Source organism: Camellia sinensis, chromosome 7 (assembly GCF_055761805.1).
Source record: "Camellia sinensis isolate YWXY chromosome 7, ASM5576180v1, whole genome shotgun sequence".
In the NCBI taxonomy this organism is placed as follows: domain Eukaryota; kingdom Viridiplantae; phylum Streptophyta; class Magnoliopsida; order Ericales; family Theaceae; genus Camellia; species Camellia sinensis.
Window position 1 is genome coordinate 127,191,375 of NC_138967.1, and position 19,626 is coordinate 127,211,000.

The 19,626-nt window shown below is 36.9% G+C and overlaps 1 long non-coding RNA gene across 1 annotated transcript; it reads left to right on the forward strand.

Moving 5' to 3' along the window:
* The first annotated feature begins 13,326 nt into the window (after positions 1-13,326).
* Positions 13,327-17,129, forward strand: LOC145789398 (uncharacterized). Its single transcript, XR_014336026.1, has 3 exons — positions 13,327-13,574; positions 16,367-16,446; positions 16,827-17,129. It is a non-coding gene; the product is annotated as an uncharacterized LOC145789398 (long non-coding RNA).
* The last annotated feature ends 2,497 nt before the right edge of the window (positions 17,130-19,626 follow it).

Below are 19,626 nucleotides of genomic sequence, written 5' to 3' on the forward strand. Positions count from 1 at the left end.
GCGTGAATTTCCTTCTCTCAGCATTTCGGTCGTCTGCAAAAATTCTGGGAGAGTGCATCCGGCGCTCGAGCGGATCTTTGGACGCTCGAGCGTGAACCTGTGTCTGTACGCTCGAGCGGGGTGTTGTACGCTCGAGCGGACCTGCTTTTATATCAGTTCGTGAAACCACCTTTTTGATCACTTTTTGATTTCCTTTCTCTCTCTTACTTTTTCAAAACCTCCATTGGAGAGCACCTCACTCTAAAACCAAACTTCTCTCTTAGGATTGATCTAGTAGGAGTTATTTTCTCACCTTGGGCCTTTACAAAAGTTGTGTTGATCGTCGAGGACTACCTTTTAATCTGAAAATTTCCGGATTTGGAGCATTTTCGTTTCTTCATCTCCTTCGTTGGGTCTCATTATTTGAGGTAGGGATAACCTACTCCATATTATGAGCTTTGTCTTTAAATTTTAGCATTTTGATGTGTTGGGGGTTGTTGGTTAATTTTGGGGAAGTTTGGGCCTTTGTGTAATTTTACAAAAGTCAGGGTTTTAAATATATGAACCTATATGCATGTTAGGCATAGAGAAATGAGATTAATGTTGGGACATTGATGGAAATGGGACCTTAGGGTTGTTTTGTGAATTATGGTAATTTGCCCTAATTGGTTTAATTAATTAGCGCATATAATTAATTGAAGAAAACAAGGAATTTAATTGAGAATGTTGAAATTGGGAATGTATGAGACTAAAGGGTGTAGTTAGATCATTCATTGCTCACCTAATTGCAATGTTGATATGTTATCCGCTTGTGCATTTATTTTCTGCTTAGAAATAATTGCTTTGGGCTACCGGTGGAGGGTAGTGTTGATTGTTGTGGACAATGCATGATGGTTAGGCAAACTAAAACTAATCAATCGGGTGTGTCATAAAGTATGACGGATGATAGAATACATTAACTTTATGTATTGATCGATTGTGTGTATGACCAATGTGTTTATATACACTATGTGTAGACAGTTGATAGAATACATTAACTTTATGTATTGGTTGATTGCGTATGTGATTCTGTGTTTATGTGCATTACTTGTGTATGGGAGGAGATGGGGGATGTACTCCACAGTTTAGGGGAAGATGGGGGATGTACCTCTAAACCGGTTAATGATTTAGGGGAAGATGGGGGATGTACCTCTAAATCGGTTGCTGGCTAAGGAAAGATGGGGGATGGCCCCAGGGATGCAGCTCATATGCTCACCCATTGTTGTATTGATATAGCTCATATGCTTATCTTTGTGAAGTGTAGATATAGCTCATATGCTTATCTGTTGTTGTATTGATATAGCTCATATGCTTATCTTTGTGAAATGTAGATATAGCTCATATGCTTATCTGTTGTTGTATTGATATAGCTCATATGCTTATCTTTGTGAAGTGTTGATATGGCTCATATGCTTATCTGTTGTATTATTGATATAGCTCATATGCTTATCGGTTATAATGTTGATGTGGCTCATATGCTTATCCGTGGTAGTAATGATATAGCTCATAAGCTTATCTATTGAAAAGTTTGTTTGATTTAATATAGCATCAAAATGTATATCATCGTCGTTTGGTAGTTTATGTGTTATTGATACAACACCAAAACGGGTATCCACCTTGATTTTTTTTAAAGTGTTCTAGTGATGAACTACAATCTCATCAAAGACTTGGCCAGAGTACTGAGCCTTACTTTCAAACCCAAAGTTGAATAAGAAATGGAAAATGAATTATACTATTGAATTGACTATCATGGAATTGTCATAAGATGTAAATAGAAGTGTGAGTATTGATCCTATCAGTTGCTAATCTTTTAGGTATTGTTCATATTTGGTTTAGTGTATTTCTACTGGGCTGTGGCTCACCCTATATGGGAATATCATTTTCAGGTGCAGGTAACATGCCACCTCCAAGGACATAGCTTGGGAGGCTAGAGGCGGATACACTTTTATTGTCTTATTAATTTTGATGTAATACTTGTAAATTCAAGCCAAGGGCTAAATGTGTAACCGAGTCAATACTCTCTTTTGTAACCAAGTGCTAACTTGGAAAGCTGTAAGCCCGTAGGGCATTTGCTTTTGTTGTTAACGTGTAATACTTTTTGTAATGGAACTCTAATGAATAGAAGAATGTAGAGTTTTTTTTGTATATAAATGCATGTTTTTATTGATGGGTTTAATGTTATTATTTGAGGGCGTGACAACTTGGTATCAGAGCGTACCGGGTTCGAATACTTTGGGTACGTGGGAAGTGATTAGGATCACAATGGGTTTGTCTCGCTTGATAGAGACTTAGATGTAGTGTCATATGCTACGTGCTTAATTGATAACATGCTTGTGTGACTATGTGGGTATGGGATTTAGTTTCTAGGATGTTGATTGGATCCTTGGGTTTCTGTGAGTCTTGTTGGAAAGGCACTCGATCAATGCTGTTTCTGATCGGAACTCTAGCAACGCCTCGGGACTATCATTATCCGGAAATGAAATTCATAAGTGCTTATGTGTTTATGTGCTTACGTGGAGTGAATTACAGTTGTCCATGTATTAGAACGCGAGTGTTATAGCTTCGGCACCTTTATGAGTGTGCTAACGTGTCTCTGTTACTTTTACTAGGATGCCTAGGCGAGGAAGTTGTGATTTCCCTCCTTCCGCTCGGGAAGAGTTGCGAAAACAGTTTGTGGAATTGCGCCAAGGTACTACACCTTTGGTGCGGTTTGAAAGGTGGTTTGCTAACCTGTCAAGGTTTGCTCCAGAATTGGTGGAAACGGAGGAATTGCGTTGTTTTGAGTTTGAGACTAAGCTGCGTAGCGACATCCGTGATAGGACAGCGGGACCTTGGCATAGAAGTTATAGGGCGCTTGTTGAGGCGGCCGCCCATGTAGAGGCTGCGGTGCTAGCAATGGGGCAGAGTGGGGAGGAAGCCACCTCGGCAACTCCTGTGACTCAGGGTGTTGGTAGGCCTTTCAAGAGGCAAAGGGGTTTAAACCCGCAACAGGGAGGTCAGGCTAGAACTACCCTTCCAGTGTCGGATTTGGGTTCGGGAGGAAGCAAACAGAGGGATGTCATTTGTTTCAGATGTGGTCTACTGGGCCACAAGGTTTCGGGTTGTCCTCAGAGGAAGGGGACAGGGTTAGCAGTTCAACCAGTAATTGTACCACCAGGATCGTCTAACCAGCCGGGTTTTGGGCCGATCAAATGTTTAGTGGGGAGGCAGTTGTTGGGGTCTTCATCAGCCCAGGTTTTGAACCAGTCTCGTGCTCAGGCACCGCCTACTTGTTGGATGTGTAACCAGCCGGGTCATATTCGACGTTTCTGTACTCAGTCGGGGGCTTCTTTAGGGGTTTTACAACCTAGCCAGGCTCAGTTTCATTCGACTGGGCAGGAACAGCATCGTTTTGGGAGACTAGCAGGCCAGATTACGAGGGCCTCAGTAGAGTCGAGTTCCCAAGCCCCAGTTGGGGAAGTTTGTAGTTGTTCCATGTGTGGACAGAGGGGGGCACGTCAGTAGTTCTTGTCTGTGGTTAGTAAGCTCGTAGGTTGTCTTTGTGTCTGAAGATGACCAGTTTTGGCGGTCCAGTGAGGGACGGCAGTGGTGGTAATACCGAGGGATTGGTTTCGCTTTGGCAAATCCTTTTTGTAAATCGGTGGATTATTGTTTTGTGATCTTTGGGTTCCGTCGTGTAACCAATGTGTTTTGGAAATGTTGAAACATCTAAACTGGTTGTTTATCTATATGTATACATATATGCTTTGTTTGTTGATTTCCCTGGAATGGGTGAATTGGAGCATGTTGTAGCTCTGAAGTTTTATTAATGTATAAAGTTGCTGTAAAACCATAAAAAAAAAAAAAAAAAAAAAAAAAATTCTTTTTGGTGCTAGTGCATTATTTTATTATGCGTGTGACTTGATTTGGGAAAGATGAGGGCTGAGGAACCGTGTTTTCAAAATTTGGAAGAACCACCGAGGGGTGCATGTCCTAGACAAGGTAATATTGGGGCGAGAACTGTTTTACTTGCCGAGTGTGTGGAATTCATGGGTATTACCCATTTAAAATTTTGTGCATAGTATAGATTTCGGTCTACTGTTGGGTGGACTCGAGAAGATGAGAAGTGTGCAATTAGTACTAGATGTAACGCGCATTTGTTATGGTGTCCTACGGGGGCATAGCGCACAATTTTGTTGAGGTTGGACTTATACCTTCGTGGTAAGTAACGTTACCGAGATTGCAGGTGTACTGATTGGCCGTTTTCAGTAAGGGGGATGTTAGTCCCTATATAAGGTTGTGATTGCTGTGTTGGGAGCGAGGTGTTGTGGGTAGCTAGTACTATATCTCAGGCAGTAATATAATGGGTGTTTCCCTAAGTTTCTAAATTCCTTTATTATGATCGAACGTGATAGGTTCGTACCTTAGTACTGGCCAAGTCAGAGGATGTTATCAGAAGGGTTAATTGGGTATATAGCCCGTGGTTAGAGAGTGACCCGTGGATAGAGTCACAATGGCATGGTGTTTGTGGATGGAGATGTGGATTAATAGTGAGGAGGGTGAGAACTTTTACTCTGCTGGATAGTTAGAAGAGTGAATCCTTGAAAGTCTTGTCGGCAACTTGTAGTGGTGTCGGGGTTTGGTTCATGATGGTTGCCTAGCGGTAGTTTTGACTAGTGGTTTAGCACGGAGGCTGGGCCTCTGGAGGGTACTCTCGGGATGGGTGGCAGGCAAGATGTGAAGATTTGATGTGATAGTTAGATGTGATGGTTGCGAGAATTGCGCGGTGTTGGCAAGACTATGTGAGAATGTTAGAGGGAATGTGAGATTTGTATCTTGGGTTAGTAGAAATGGTACCTGTATGTCGGTTCGTGTTTTGGGTCTTGCTCGTCAGTGAGTCCGTGGTAACCCCGTTGGTTGTATAGGGGTAGCGTTCGAGTTGTGATTGGTTATCAAATGTTGGGTTTGGGTTGTGAGTGGATGCTAGTAGCATTCTTTGAAGGAAGGGCAGTTTATGTTCTAAAGTAGTGAGTATAGCGTTGGTCAAGGTGGTCCTTCGTGTTCGGGTTGTTGTGATTGAAGTTGACCACATCGATCTTCGGTCGAGGAAGTGAGCAAGCTTGCTAGATAGCCATGGCAGAGGATGGTGATTTCCTTAGACGCAGTGTTGAGGCGGTTAAATTTTAGGAAATCCGGTGAGATTCCAAAAATTTGTGGTTCGTGTAGAGAACTCCGTGGTTGGGGTTAGTGGTTTTAGTGGCACTTCAGTGTGTGGATTACTGAGTGTAGAGTTTATTAAGTTGTTTAGTCAGCTTATCGGTATCGGGTTTCGGGTTGGCATTGGTCACCTCGAGTTTAGTCACGTTTGTTGTAGACTTTTTATGTTGATTAGGGAAAACTGAAACTAATCGAACATGTTTTGTCGTTGAATCTGACGGTTGGAATAATACATCTAATATACGTATTGATTGATCATTGTGAATGATTGGCTTTTATACATTATGTATGTAGGATGTTTGGTCTGATATTGATACAGCACTATAATGTGTATCATTTGTGTATTAAAGGAAGGCGGGATGAAAATTGCAAAACCATGAGTTTCCTATGTCTTATGTGTTGATAGTGTTGTTGTTATTTCTATTAACTATCATTATAGAAATGTTGTGTTTCATGGTGGTTATGGCATCACTGTGTGAGTTATGGTTGCTGATAGCATTTTTCTTCGGAAAGAAATGGAAAATAAAATTTTTTCTAGTGGTTGGGCCGTCTAAAGGCGTTATTGAGAAGTTGATTTAATTCAAGAATTTGAAAGAATTCCACATTAATCTTTTGGGCAAATAAAACTGTGAATGGTTGTGTTTTCGATAACACCGTAATTGTGAAAAGTGTTTACAAAGCTTTTGAGTTTTCGTATGAAAAATGCAAGGTTTATTTTGAAATGTCTCATGAGCAAGAAAACGTTTTTCTTTTCCTAATGTAGAAGATTTTCCTTGATTATCCTTTTAGTGGGAATTATGGTTGTGAAGTAGTGACTTAGCTTGGGGTGCTAGTCGGTTGTTGGTGAATGGTCTCGGGGAAGGATTGGTTTTGTTAAGGCTTTCGTACCTATAGTGTTGTCATTTAGAACGTGTTCCCTTGGTTAGTCTCTTCCTTAGTAAGAGTGAATCGAAGATTGTAGGGAGAATCGTCTCTCTCCTAGTACTCGGGTGTTGGTGTTGTGCGATCATTGGGCCTTGTGTTTTGGCACATCCTTAATTTCGGGGACGAAATTCTTTAAGGGGGGGAGGTTATAGCGATCCCGGAATTCCCTGTCATTGTTTAACTATAATCTGGACTCAGTTCCGTAGATTCGTTGTTGTCTTATCCTCATTTCTATCCCTTACTCTTTGTCTTAGAGTTTTGGGTTGTGTTGGGCAAGTTGGGAATTAGTTGGTTGTGTTTTGAAGCTTTGAAATTTTGCCCAGGTTTTGGTCTCTACGCTCGAGCGGCGGTTTTACGCTCGAGCGTGCTTTTGTTGCTGCCTTTCCGCTCGAGCGGCAGTTTGGACGCTCGAGCGTGAATTTCCTTCTCTCAGCATTTCGGTCGTCTGCAAAAATTCTGGGAGAGTGCATCCGGCGCTCGAGCGGATCTTTGGACGCTCGAGCGTGAACCTGTGTCTGTACGCTCGAGCGGGGTGTTGTACGCTCGAGCGGACCTGCTTTTATATCAGTTCGTGAAACCACCTTTTTGATCACTTTTTGATTTCCTTTCTCTCTCTTACTTTTTCAAAACCTCCATTGGAGAGCACCTCACTCTAAAACCAAACTTCTCTCTTAGGATTGATCTAGTAGGAGTTATTTTCTCACCTTGGGCCTTTACAAAAGTTGTGTTGATCGTCGAGGACTACCTTTTAATCTGAAAATTTCCGGATTTGGAGCATTTTCGTTTCTTCATCTCCTTCGTTGGGTCTCATTATTTGAGGTAGGGATAACCTACTCCATATTATGAGCTTTGTCTTTAAATTTTAGCATTTTGATGTGTTGGGGGTTGTTGGTTAATTTTGGGGAAGTTTGGGCCTTTGTGTAATTTTACAAAAGTCAGGGTTTTAAATATATGAACCTATATGCATGTTAGGCATAGAGAAATGAGATTAATGTTGGGACATTGATGGAAATGGGACCTTAGGGTTGTTTTGTGAATTATGGTAATTTGCCCTAATTGGTTTAATTAATTAGCGCATATAATTAATTGAAGAAAACAAGGAATTTAATTGAGAATGTTGAAATTGGGAATGTATGAGACTAAAGGGTGTAGTTAGATCATTCATTGCTCACCTAATTGCAATGTTGATATGTTATCCGCTTGTGCATTTATTTTCTGCTTAGAAATAATTGCTTTGGGCTACCGGTGGAGGGTAGTGTTGATTGTTGTGGACAATGCATGATGGTTAGGCAAACTAAAACTAATCAATCGGGTGTGTCATAAAGTATGACGGATGATAGAATACATTAACTTTATGTATTGATCGATTGTGTGTATGACCAATGTGTTTATATACACTATGTGTAGACAGTTGATAGAATACATTAACTTTATGTATTGGTTGATTGCGTATGTGATTCTGTGTTTATGTGCATTACTTGTGTATGGGAGGAGATGGGGGATGTACTCCACAGTTTAGGGGAAGATGGGGGATGTACCTCTAAACCGGTTAATGATTTAGGGGAAGATGGGGGATGTACCTCTAAATCGGTTGCTGGCTAAGGAAAGATGGGGGATGGCCCCAGGGATGCAGCTCATATGCTCACCCATTGTTGTATTGATATAGCTCATATGCTTATCTTTGTGAAGTGTAGATATAGCTCATATGCTTATCTGTTGTTGTATTGATATAGCTCATATGCTTATCTTTGTGAAATGTAGATATAGCTCATATGCTTATCTGTTGTTGTATTGATATAGCTCATATGCTTATCTTTGTGAAGTGTTGATATGGCTCATATGCTTATCTGTTGTATTATTGATATAGCTCATATGCTTATCGGTTATAATGTTGATGTGGCTCATATGCTTATCCGTGGTAGTAATGATATAGCTCATAAGCTTATCTATTGAAAAGTTTGTTTGATTTAATATAGCATCAAAATGTATATCATCGTCGTTTGGTAGTTTATGTGTTATTGATACAACACCAAAACGGGTATCCACCTTGATTTTTTTTAAAGTGTTCTAGTGATGAACTACAATCTCATCAAAGACTTGGCCAGAGTACTGAGCCTTACTTTCAAACCCAAAGTTGAATAAGAAATGGAAAATGAATTATACTATTGAATTGACTATCATGGAATTGTCATAAGATGTAAATAGAAGTGTGAGTATTGATCCTATCAGTTGCTAATCTTTTAGGTATTGTTCATATTTGGTTTAGTGTATTTCTACTGGGCTGTGGCTCACCCTATATGGGAATATCATTTTCAGGTGCAGGTAACATGCCACCTCCAAGGACATAGCTTGGGAGGCTAGAGGCGGATACACTTTTATTGTCTTATTAATTTTGATGTAATACTTGTAAATTCAAGCCAAGGGCTAAATGTGTAACCGAGTCAATACTCTCTTTTGTAACCAAGTGCTAACTTGGAAAGCTGTAAGCCCGTAGGGCATTTGCTTTTGTTGTTAACGTGTAATACTTTTTGTAATGGAACTCTAATGAATAGAAGAATGTAGAGTTTTTTTGTATATAAATGCATGTTTTTATTGATGGGTTTAATGTTATTATTTGAGGGCGTGACAGTTATAAACAAAAATCACTTAAAAAATTACGATACACATCAAGGTTTTGAAACTCGAATCGGATCAGTCGGTCCAATCAACCGATTGAATCGGTGATTGGGTGAGGTTTTTGTCTGGTAGACCCTCTTAAACTATTCCAAAAAAAAAAATGGCATATTTAAAGAAAATCGGTCAAATCGGTGATTTAACAGATGAACCCGTTCACGGGTTAATTGAAATGGACCGGTTTGCCTCTGATATATATAATTTTTATTTTTTATTTCATTATTATTATAATTATTTTTTTCAGATCTACTTTTCTTTTTCGTTTCTGATCTTCCAGCAGCCATCTAGGGCTTCTTTGCAAGTCTCTCTCCCTCTCTCAAGAAACCGATCTGTCTCTCTCTGTTTTTTTGTCAATCACCATCATCATCACCATCACCATCATCACCATAATCACCACACCATTAACGAATCAAGTTCTCAACTTTACACACACAGATTCACCACCACTGCTGCCAAAGAATTTCAACCTCCAGCCTCCAGGTACTACTTTTGTGTAATTTGTAGGGCTACCTAGTGATCTTTGATTTGGTTTGAGGGGGTTGACGAATCTTTGATTTCCTTCTTGGTTTTTCAAAAAATTTGGGTCTACTTTGGCGGCGGCTGTAGAAAGTGGTGAGATGGTCGGTGGTGGTACCGTAGTTTGGTGTCTGGTTTGATGGTTAACTGCCTGCTTTTATTATTATTATTTTTTTTCACTGGTAATGGAAGATTGTTGCAGTAATCAATATGTGGGTAACAAGAGTAAAAAAATAGTTGTTACCTTAAATATCTTAGGTCCTTTTCATATATATATATATATACACTGTATAAGAGCAATGACTTGGTCTCCTTTCGGTATTTGGCAAATAATACCTTGAGTTTCATTAAGAGCACCCTTACATTTAGACAACATATATTATGATATTAATTTTATTATTATTTATTTGTATGCTTACTTCTCTGAATTGCACATGCCACCCACTAGTATATATATAAACATACATATACATATACGTTTTCTTAGTATATATGTAGATATTTGTGATTAACAAACAAATAAACATCTAATAGTATAATGTTAGTTGTATTGACTTTATTATTCTTCGTAAGTTTTCAAGAAGAAGCCTCTGTTTTCCTTTTACTATCTCACAGAAAATTACACACAAAAAAAAAAAAAAAAAAAAAAAAAATCCTCTACTTGAAGAAGCCTCTGTTTTCCTTTTGTCACATGATATAATTAATTATTGTATTGAATCTGATTTTTCTTTTTTTTTTTAATTGAGTCTCTGAATCTAAAATGTAATATTTGAACCTTGATAATAGATCAAACAACCTGGGTTCTAGTGCTAATGCGAATGAGAATGATGATGATGATTGGTTAAATTATCGTCCCTAGGAGATTTAGGCAAAAATCAAAGACTGTTTGTGATGTTGTGTTATGTTGAATTTTTTTTCATATTTTTTCATTTTAAGAATGATGTCATGTTGTAAACATCTTTTTACACTTGTTGCTTGAGATTTATGTATATGTTTGTAAACTTTGTACTTTGTGACTTGCGGGTTTATTTGATGTCAGTTTGGACTTAGTTTTGTCTTTTTTGTAACTTATGTTTTATGGATTGCTTTAGTTGGATGCTTTCGTAATTTTTATTACTATGATATGATTGTTGTTTTTAACGGCTAAATTTTCATCTTTAATTTTATTTGTTGTTAGTATGTGAAGTGTTATGACTTATTTTTAAGAATTTTTTTTAAATATAGAAAAACATCACTAAAAATATTTAAGAATTTTTTTTTAAAAAAATTGAAAATTAATATTTACATTGTTAATTTATATTTTTTAGACGTCACGGTTCAATCCGGTTCAACCCAACGGTTGAACTGGTGACCCGTCCACCCGAATCTTTTTTCCAGTTCACTCACCGGTCCGGTTTTTAAAACCTTGGTTACACATTACATCCATGAAGTATGACTTATATGGTGTGTAGTTTATTCGATAATTTTACTGGTAACTCTAAATTTGAAGGCCAAAGTAGGGATGGCAATTTGAAACCGGCCCAACGGGGACCCGATCCCCCTATCCCGATTTGAACGGTTTTTCCCCAAAAAATACCCTCGACGGGACGGGGATGGTATTCAAAAATTATTCCCTAATTAATTTCGGGCTGGGAACGGTGATAAGTGCCAAATCCCCGGCCCCGGCCCGGCTGTCCCCGACGTATTACATATATACATAATATAATATGCTTTATGCTTTATGCATATTATATAATATAATATAATATGCTTTATACTGATTCTGCCTCATCTCTTTCATTAAAATATCTACACTCTCTCTCTCTTCTTATCTCTTTCATCTCTCTCTCTCTCTCTCTCTCTCTCTCTCTCTCTCTCTCTCTCTCTCTCTCTCTCTTTTCACCTCCTCTAATATCTCTTCATTTCCTCACCGTATCTCATCCCTCTCACTCACTCAGTCTCTCCTCTATCATCTCTCGCGGCCTCGTCCTCCATCGCCTCACGCCTCTTCCTCCGTCGGCGTCGCCTCTCGTCTCCTCTTCCGCCTCCTCCTCTCTCTGCCACGACAGATCTGAGAAGATCTCGCCACCGCCACCGCCACCGCCAACTTCGTCCTTCCTCCACCAGATCTGTCTCTACTTTATTTATTTATTTATTTATTTTTTGATGATGTTGCTGCCTTGATGATGTGTTGATGATTTTTTTTTTTTTTTTTTTTTTGATGATGTTGCTTGCTGCCGTTGATGATGTTTATGTTGATGATTTTTGAACCTTTTTTTTTTTATGATGTTGCTGATTGTGAATGATGTTGTTGATGATGAGTACGGGGATAAACCAGGGTCGGGGAAACCCGATCCCCTTAGGGGGCGAGGTTGGGGGGTTGATGGATTCCTCGCCGGGGATCGGGGCCAGGGACGGGGAACATGGTAGTTTCGGGGATCGGGGACGGGGAGGGTGATCCCCGGCCCCGCCCCGGCCCGTTGCCATTCCTAGGCCAAAGCAATTATAAGTATATTTTATTAAAAAGATTATGTACCATACGCACCTTATATCTAAAGAGAAAATGATATAATTTCATACTTTTTGAGTCATAATTAAAATAAAATATAATGAAATATCACATGAGACATAAATAAAGATCTCATAAGTCATAACTAAAAAAAAAAATTGGTCATAATTAAAAAAAATAACATAACTAGATGTGCATATAGTACATCCCTTTTAAAAGGTGTGTATAGTAAAATTTCCCTTTTATCAAGTATGGTTATATGGAATGTTAAAAAAGGAAAAAGAAAAAAAGCATAGTTGTATGGGCAAATTATTATTAGAGGGAGTTGGTCAAAAAAAAAAAAATAAAATAAAAATCCAAACATATGGTTCTTTTAGTCTACTTTGATTTTTTATTATTAAATTTTTTTTTAAAATGTATCTTTAAAATACATTGTAAAATGGTGTAAAAAAATTATAAATTTTTTTTACTTCACTTATTTTTACACATAATGTAACATCTTTTTAAATTAAAAAAATGGTAAAAAATCTAAATAAATTATCAAATATTTTACTAAGTACTTACATGAGTGTGAAATTCGTGTAAATATTTAATAAAATATTTGATAATTCAAATGAATTATCAAATATTTTATTAAATACTTAAAAAAGCAATTGGGATTCAAATGAATTATTAAATATTTTATTAAATACTTACACGAATTTCACATTCATGTAAGTATTTAGTAAAATATTTGATAATTCACTTGAATTTCAATTGCTTTTTTAAGTTTTTTAACATATACTCAGAGAGTTTATGTGAACAAATTCTTAAAAAGAATAAATAAATAAATAGAGTGGATTCAAATAAGGAAAACCATCAAAAAATAATTATAAATTAATGAGAAATTTTATAAATATTAATAATAAAAATTATAATTTTTTTCATAAATATATATATATATATATATATTCCTGAATTCCACTGGGACCCTCCAAATAATTGGATCCTAACCCATTGAAAGTATAGTCGATGATCAATAGATTGTGGTTCCAAGTTCTAAAGAGGTGTAAACAGTTCGGTTCGATCGGTATTAAGAGTATATTTAGAATCAAATTGATCCTTTTGATTTTTATGATTGAGAAACTAATACAGACTTTATACTACTGTTTGGTTTTATCGTTTTTGTCAATTTGATGTAAAAGAGAAATTTACATAAAATTTTAAAATGTTTTATAGTAGATTATAGAATTTTACATTGAAAATAAATAAATAAAAATATGAAAATTACTTTATAAATATTTTTTCCCCTAATTTTTATCACAAAAGTATATTATATCAATTACTTCTCATATACTGTTAAAAAATTATAGTATGAAAATATTTAAATATAATATTTGATCAGTTTAATTTATATTGATATAAAAAATTTCAAAATCGAAACAAACTGTATATTATAAAAACAGACCAAAAATTAAAATTTCGGTCTATTACAATCGATCAGCTCAATTTTATCAATTTTTCTTACATCCAAGTTCCAACCAAGGGCTGAGATTAGGACCCTTTTGTAGCTCGCCATTTTGGTTCCCAACCCAGATACACAAACACAAATTTAGGGAAAGAAAGGCGAAGAGAAGATTGAGAAGAGACAGAGAAGATGAGCAGTGGTAGCAGTACGAGACCCGTACCTAGAAGAGAGAGCCCATGGGGCACTCCCGAGGGAGATTGTCGGCAGCCAAAGGCCCACAGATGCAATGATCGAGCTGAAGATGTCATCCAGGTAAGCTTTCTCTTCCCCATTAAACCCTCAAACCCTTGTTTCGAGTAATTTTTGTATGCAGATAAGATATATGTCACGTACTTTCTATTATTATGATTGAATTTGACAGTCGAATCCATTATATTTATGTTAGATATATAAATTGGTGGAAGGTAGTGCAACGTTGTGCCTATTGACATACAAAAATTTCTTCTTTTTTCCATATATGTTTCATATACACTATTTGATTAGAGAACAGGTATGGGCAATGTGGGTTGGTGTTCAATGTTTGAATTGGGGCATCTGAAGAACTAGTTCTGGGTTTTAATGCTCTCATTTGTTTTGTGCTTTGCAATGTGTACTGAGTCAAAGTTGTGTTTGGTTGTAATTTGAGCTTTTTATTTTTAGCAAGTCTGGAAATTAAGAGAGTTAGACACAATTGAATTGATTTAAGTGACAAGTAAACTCATTCTGATAAAAATTAAAAACAAAAACAAAAAAAAAAAAACAAGTTTTTCCCTATTTTTCAAAAATCAGTCCTGTGTATGTAGATTATACATAATCAAGTAATTTTTACAGATGTTCTCTGATGAGAGATTGATGAATCTCAAACGATTTGTTACCTGATGATGTTATGTTGTGAGTTGTAGGAAATTTGTCTGATGATATCCTTATTCCAATGTGCTCTTCTTTTTTTTTTTTTCTTTTTTTTTTTTGTTGTTGTTGTTGTTGTTATATATGATGGATGAACCATTAATACTAAGATGCATCGAAAGAATTTAAAAGGAAATGCCAATTACTGAAGGCTTGAACTTCCATAAGGGAACAAAGTAACTACTACTAGGCAAGAAAGTAGAAAGAAAGCAGAAGGATCTGTTTAAGCTTATGAGCCTAGAGTACTTCCCCTTCAAAATTATGCAGATTTATCAAGACCCAAAATGTGATTACTACTCAAAACTTATTGAATTATGCCGCTTTATAATGTTTCTAATTTACTCGAACTTTGTAACCAGAAGAATGCAATATTAAGGAATTAAGGAATGATTTTTCCAATCAACTGTGATGTCGCTAGACCTTTAGAAAAGGATCACTGCTTTGAATTAGTAGTAGAAAACTACGAAAATAGGGATGTTGTACTTATGAAAAAGATTGATTTCTTATTTATTTGATAATCCAGTGGATTCTTCTTTAACCATATGAAACTTGAAAAGGTACTGCGAAGGAGAAGTTTTTTGTGGCATGTCATCATGAATAGGTGTTTCTCCAAAGAATTAGTGTGCTAGGGTTTTGGGGTTTGAGAACGAATGATATATCTTTTAGAAACTTCTTTGAGAATGATGCCTGTAAGTGTGGCAAAAAGGGGATTGAATGAAGGTGTCTTTCAAAAACAATCTTACTTGTTGAGGGACCCTTTTCTGTTGAGGGACCCTTTTCTAAAGCTGTATAGGGTAAAGATTACAGTTTTAGAAATATTTTTAGAGGTTCACACAAAACATAAGTCAAGGCTTATATGATTAAGTATGGGTCTTCCTAGGCATACTCCTCGGGAGCAAAAGGCATTATAGTGCTTCTATAGTTGTTTCATTAGGACCATCCCTCATTTGGTTGGATTTTTAGTTTATTTTACTTTTATCTTTAGAATTTATTGACTGTATCTTTTAGCTATTTTAATGTACATCGTCAGAAAATTCTTAAAATCATCAACTGAAGGACTAAACTCTTTGTGGGCTCAACTACATATCAAACTCTTAAATTTGTCCTTCGCCTTCTTGTCAATTGACTCAACTCCTTAGAAGCATGAAAGTCTCTTTACTCAAATGCTCCACATAAAGGGCTTCATTCCTTAGTTCGATTCTCCTTCTACTTACTCTACTTCCCACCAACTTTGAGATAACTCAGCCTCCACCCACCAACGTAGGAAACACCCAGTCTGCATGAAACTAACCCAGAGCAATTCCAAACCTCGCTAGCCACTTTACAAAGGGAGATGGTCCTCTAACTCCCTCACCTCCTTGCACTTTGAACTTCAATTTAGGGGAACATGTCGTCTTCAAATGCAATTGTAAATTTACAAAATCTTCTTGAGAGTTGCAATCCACACGTACAACCTACCTTGAAAGGGACTTTAAAAGCTCATACCCTTTTCAATTTCACAAAGATTCTTGTGTAACAGTTTGTAGTATGTCTTAGCTTCATACTATTGGACTTGCATGCTACCATTGTTAAAATTAGTATTATTTTAACTGGATGTTGTACAATATTTTGCTAGAGTTAATCGACTTTCTTGATTGAATATGTAATACTGGTTTTGGCATTTATATTAGCCATTACCTAAACACATACACATACAAGGAACCCCAATGCATAGAAGTGGAGGATCAAACTCATCTTTTTATGTTGAGGTCGCATGTCTATTTATCGTGGAAGTCTTCTAATGTTTCATATTGTATTTTTCAAAGTTTTCTTAAAGTTTTCCTATCAAGCCCCTATTTTATAATTTTGATTCACATTTCGGCCTTCGTTGTTGTTTTCCATTTTTGCTTCCCTTGCAACCACAGAATAAAGTAGAAGTAAGTTCATTTATAGAAAACTCAATATGACTGTTTCGCAAGGAGATGAAAATAACCAATAATGCTTAGATGTGCGAGGAGATGGTAGGCATCCCAAACGAAATGCGATGTTTAAGTGGAAACAGATTGCGACTATTTGACCTTTGTCGGCATGTATTATGATGGCCTTGTATTTGAAGTTTCACTATTAAGTTTATGCTCAATTTTAGTACATTTTGAGTTCATTTCAGTCGTGTTGTGTAGGCGTGCTTTGAAGGTAACCCATTTAAGACAATTCCTGGTCCTTTCAAGCTCTTCTGGCAATGCATGCGCTCAAAACTTGGGTATGTTTTCTTTCATTTGGACGACTTATCCGAAAAAAGATGATTTTTTATTTTTATTTTTTATTTTTCATTCATTTATACTATAGTACATTCTTTTGACATGCTCATGAAGCATCTAAGATTATGTCTTCTTTAAATATTCAGAATTTTCTAATTGGTCACTGAAAGCTTTTCATTGGCAGTTAATCACATAGAATACCAGACATGTAGATTATAATTTGTTAGAAGTTGTTTCATTGACCAAAATTTCCATCGCATAATAATTTGAAGTCTTTTATACTCTTTGAGATAACTAATTGCTTAATTCTAATTTCAATTGTTCCATTACATTCTGAAGTAATTGTTGCTGCTAATCACTTGATTGAATGTTTCGTGTGTAGCGAAGAACCAACGGAACCATTCTACTATTTGCAATTGGACCCACCAACAAGAGAAGTGAAGCTTGAGTGATGCTCGTCTCCAAATGCCACATATCTGCTTTTAGGTTGGACCCTTATGTCCTTGTAATTTCAAGTTTTGTTATCGTTGCCTTATACGCTAATATGGCATATATTTCGGCTTTCAAGTTCAAAATAATATGATTTTTCACGTTGTGGTGGAAAAGCTTGTTCTGAGTAAACTAGTTGATTGATGACACTTTTAATTCTTCCTTTGATAAGCAACACTTGTGACCATTCAAATTCCCTCTAGCTTCCTTACATTTTCTCCCCCAACAAGTCAGTGTGTCTTTTACAATCCCACTTATTTTCAGAAGATGCATCATGTCCTCAACTGAAACACATATAGGGTTGTAAATGAGCTGAGTTGAGCTAAGTAGTAGGTTATTCAAGCTTGATTTAAAAACTTAACGAGCTTCCAAAATATGTTCAAGCTTGGCATGTTTACTTTTCAAGCCAATTTCAAACAAGTTTTGATTGAGCTGATAACGAGTAGAACTGAAGTAGCTTGATTTTTATAATATATAAGCTTATTGGGCTCAGTAATAGGTTGAATGAAAGAGAGTTATTCTTACATGGAGATGTGGGCTCCTGAGCCTCTTATCATCCACTTCATTATATTCAAATGAAACAACTCTGAATATTCACTGGGAACAGACAATTAATGCAAACCTAGTGAACCGGTTGATTTCAATCTTTTTACTTAGGATCCAGAATTTCCTAGTCTACTTACAAACCAAATACATTTAATCCCAAGCAACATCTAGAAATCGATGATGGGTTCTCCGATTGTGAGGTTTCGTTCGGGAGCCCATGGTAGGTTGAACGGCTTTGCCATGATGAACTTGAAGATCTTGTTCACATTTATGTTGTAGGTTGCACTTGAAAAGAAAAGTGTTGCATTCAGGGCCCTTGCATATGCTCTTGCCTGTTAACAACAATACACATGTTAAATAGATTCTGGTATTGGATTTAGGGTTTAGGTGGAAACAACGAACTGCTGTTCTTCTCAAAATAGATTATTGGAAACATTTGGTATCGCTCTCATTTTTTTGGGAGTTGATTTTGAAAACTTGTGTTTTTTTTTTTGAAAATTATTTATTGGAAACATATCTGTTTTAGGAAACACTTATAAACTATTTCATGAATTTTTGAAAGTTGTTTCTACACAAAAAAGAAAATGAAAATTGTTTTTGAAACTTTTCATTATTTTTGTTTCTGTAAATACGAATCTGATTCTTTTTTTTAGAACAATATCGAACAGGCCATGTTTGCCACTAGTGTATTCCAAGAGTGAAAGAGATATTTCTTACTGAAGAATTGACTAAGATGTCTATCACGACCCCAAACCGCCCCTAGTAGAATGGTGCCGTGATGGCCAGTAATCCGAGATTACCGAAGGCCAACTTTCAAAATTCACACACAATCAGAGTATAATATATGGGGCTCGCAAGTACGGAAGCAATAATCTAAAATACAAGTGGTCCATAAGAGCAGTGCATAAGTCAAATGGAATGGCATACATCTTTACATAGCTTTACAACTTGAATACATATAGAAATGAAGTACAAAAATACATATTACATCTTAACAAAAGGGCTTCTCAAGCCGACATGTTCAAATACAAAAGCTTCGAGATTGCCGACATCCTCACTGCCGACATAACATGCATACAAAACACACATCTCGGCGTAGCCGACTTCTCGCTTGTTACCTACATACATACATAGGGAGGGTGAGCTTGGATACTCAGTGAATGGTATAAGTAATAAAGGGGTTAAATGAATGATTCCCGGGGTCTTTCAAAACAATACATAATATATATCTTTGTCAAAACCACACTTATCATAGCTTGTACAAAACATGAGATAAATCTTGTTCATCAAACTTCGTCTTACAAAACTTACTTAACATACGTCGAATCTTATAACATGGGGTGATGACATTCCGGACCAAACAAACAAAGGTGCCACAAAAGCTTAGAGTCCCCTGGCACGTACGGACTTCACATGTGTGCTACTAATGCTTATAGTCCCCTAGCACGTACAGACTTCACATGTGTGCTACTAATGCTTATAGTCCCCTAGCACGTACGGACTTCACATGTGTGCTACTAATGCTTATAGTCCCCTAGCATGTACGGACTTGTACCACAAATGCTTATAGTCCCCTGGCACGTACGGACTTTCAAAGATTGACATCACAACAAAGATTACTTGATACATTGCCATCCAAAACAGAGTTTATACTTGGTACATAAAATAGGGATATCATTCACGCTTAACAAATACTTTTTATCAAAACAAGGCAAAGCTTTATCAAAAAGTTATAACATAACTTTATTAAAAATACCACTCACTTAGTTCTTAGGACGTCGGGATCAAGGCAAAGGTCCAAGTCCTACAACACATGGCAAAGCATACTGAACATACTTCTCAAAACAAGTCTAACGTGCATGCAAATGATCTCGGGAAAACATGCTGGAAGTCAAAACACTGTTTTACATGTCAGGAAGACATGCTGGGTACCAACCAGGTCTTTGCCGAGGTCCCACACCTCCTGGCCGAGGTGTGGCTACCTAGGCTTCGGCGTGCGGCTGCATGCCGAGGTGTACACAAAACAAACCAAAGGTGTAAGTGATCATGCAAGGTAGGCCAAGGTGAGATACAATGATTGGCCTAAGTGTAAGGTCTAGGTGAGAGTGATCTCGGCGACTACACTTCGGAAGTGAGGTCTGGAGATC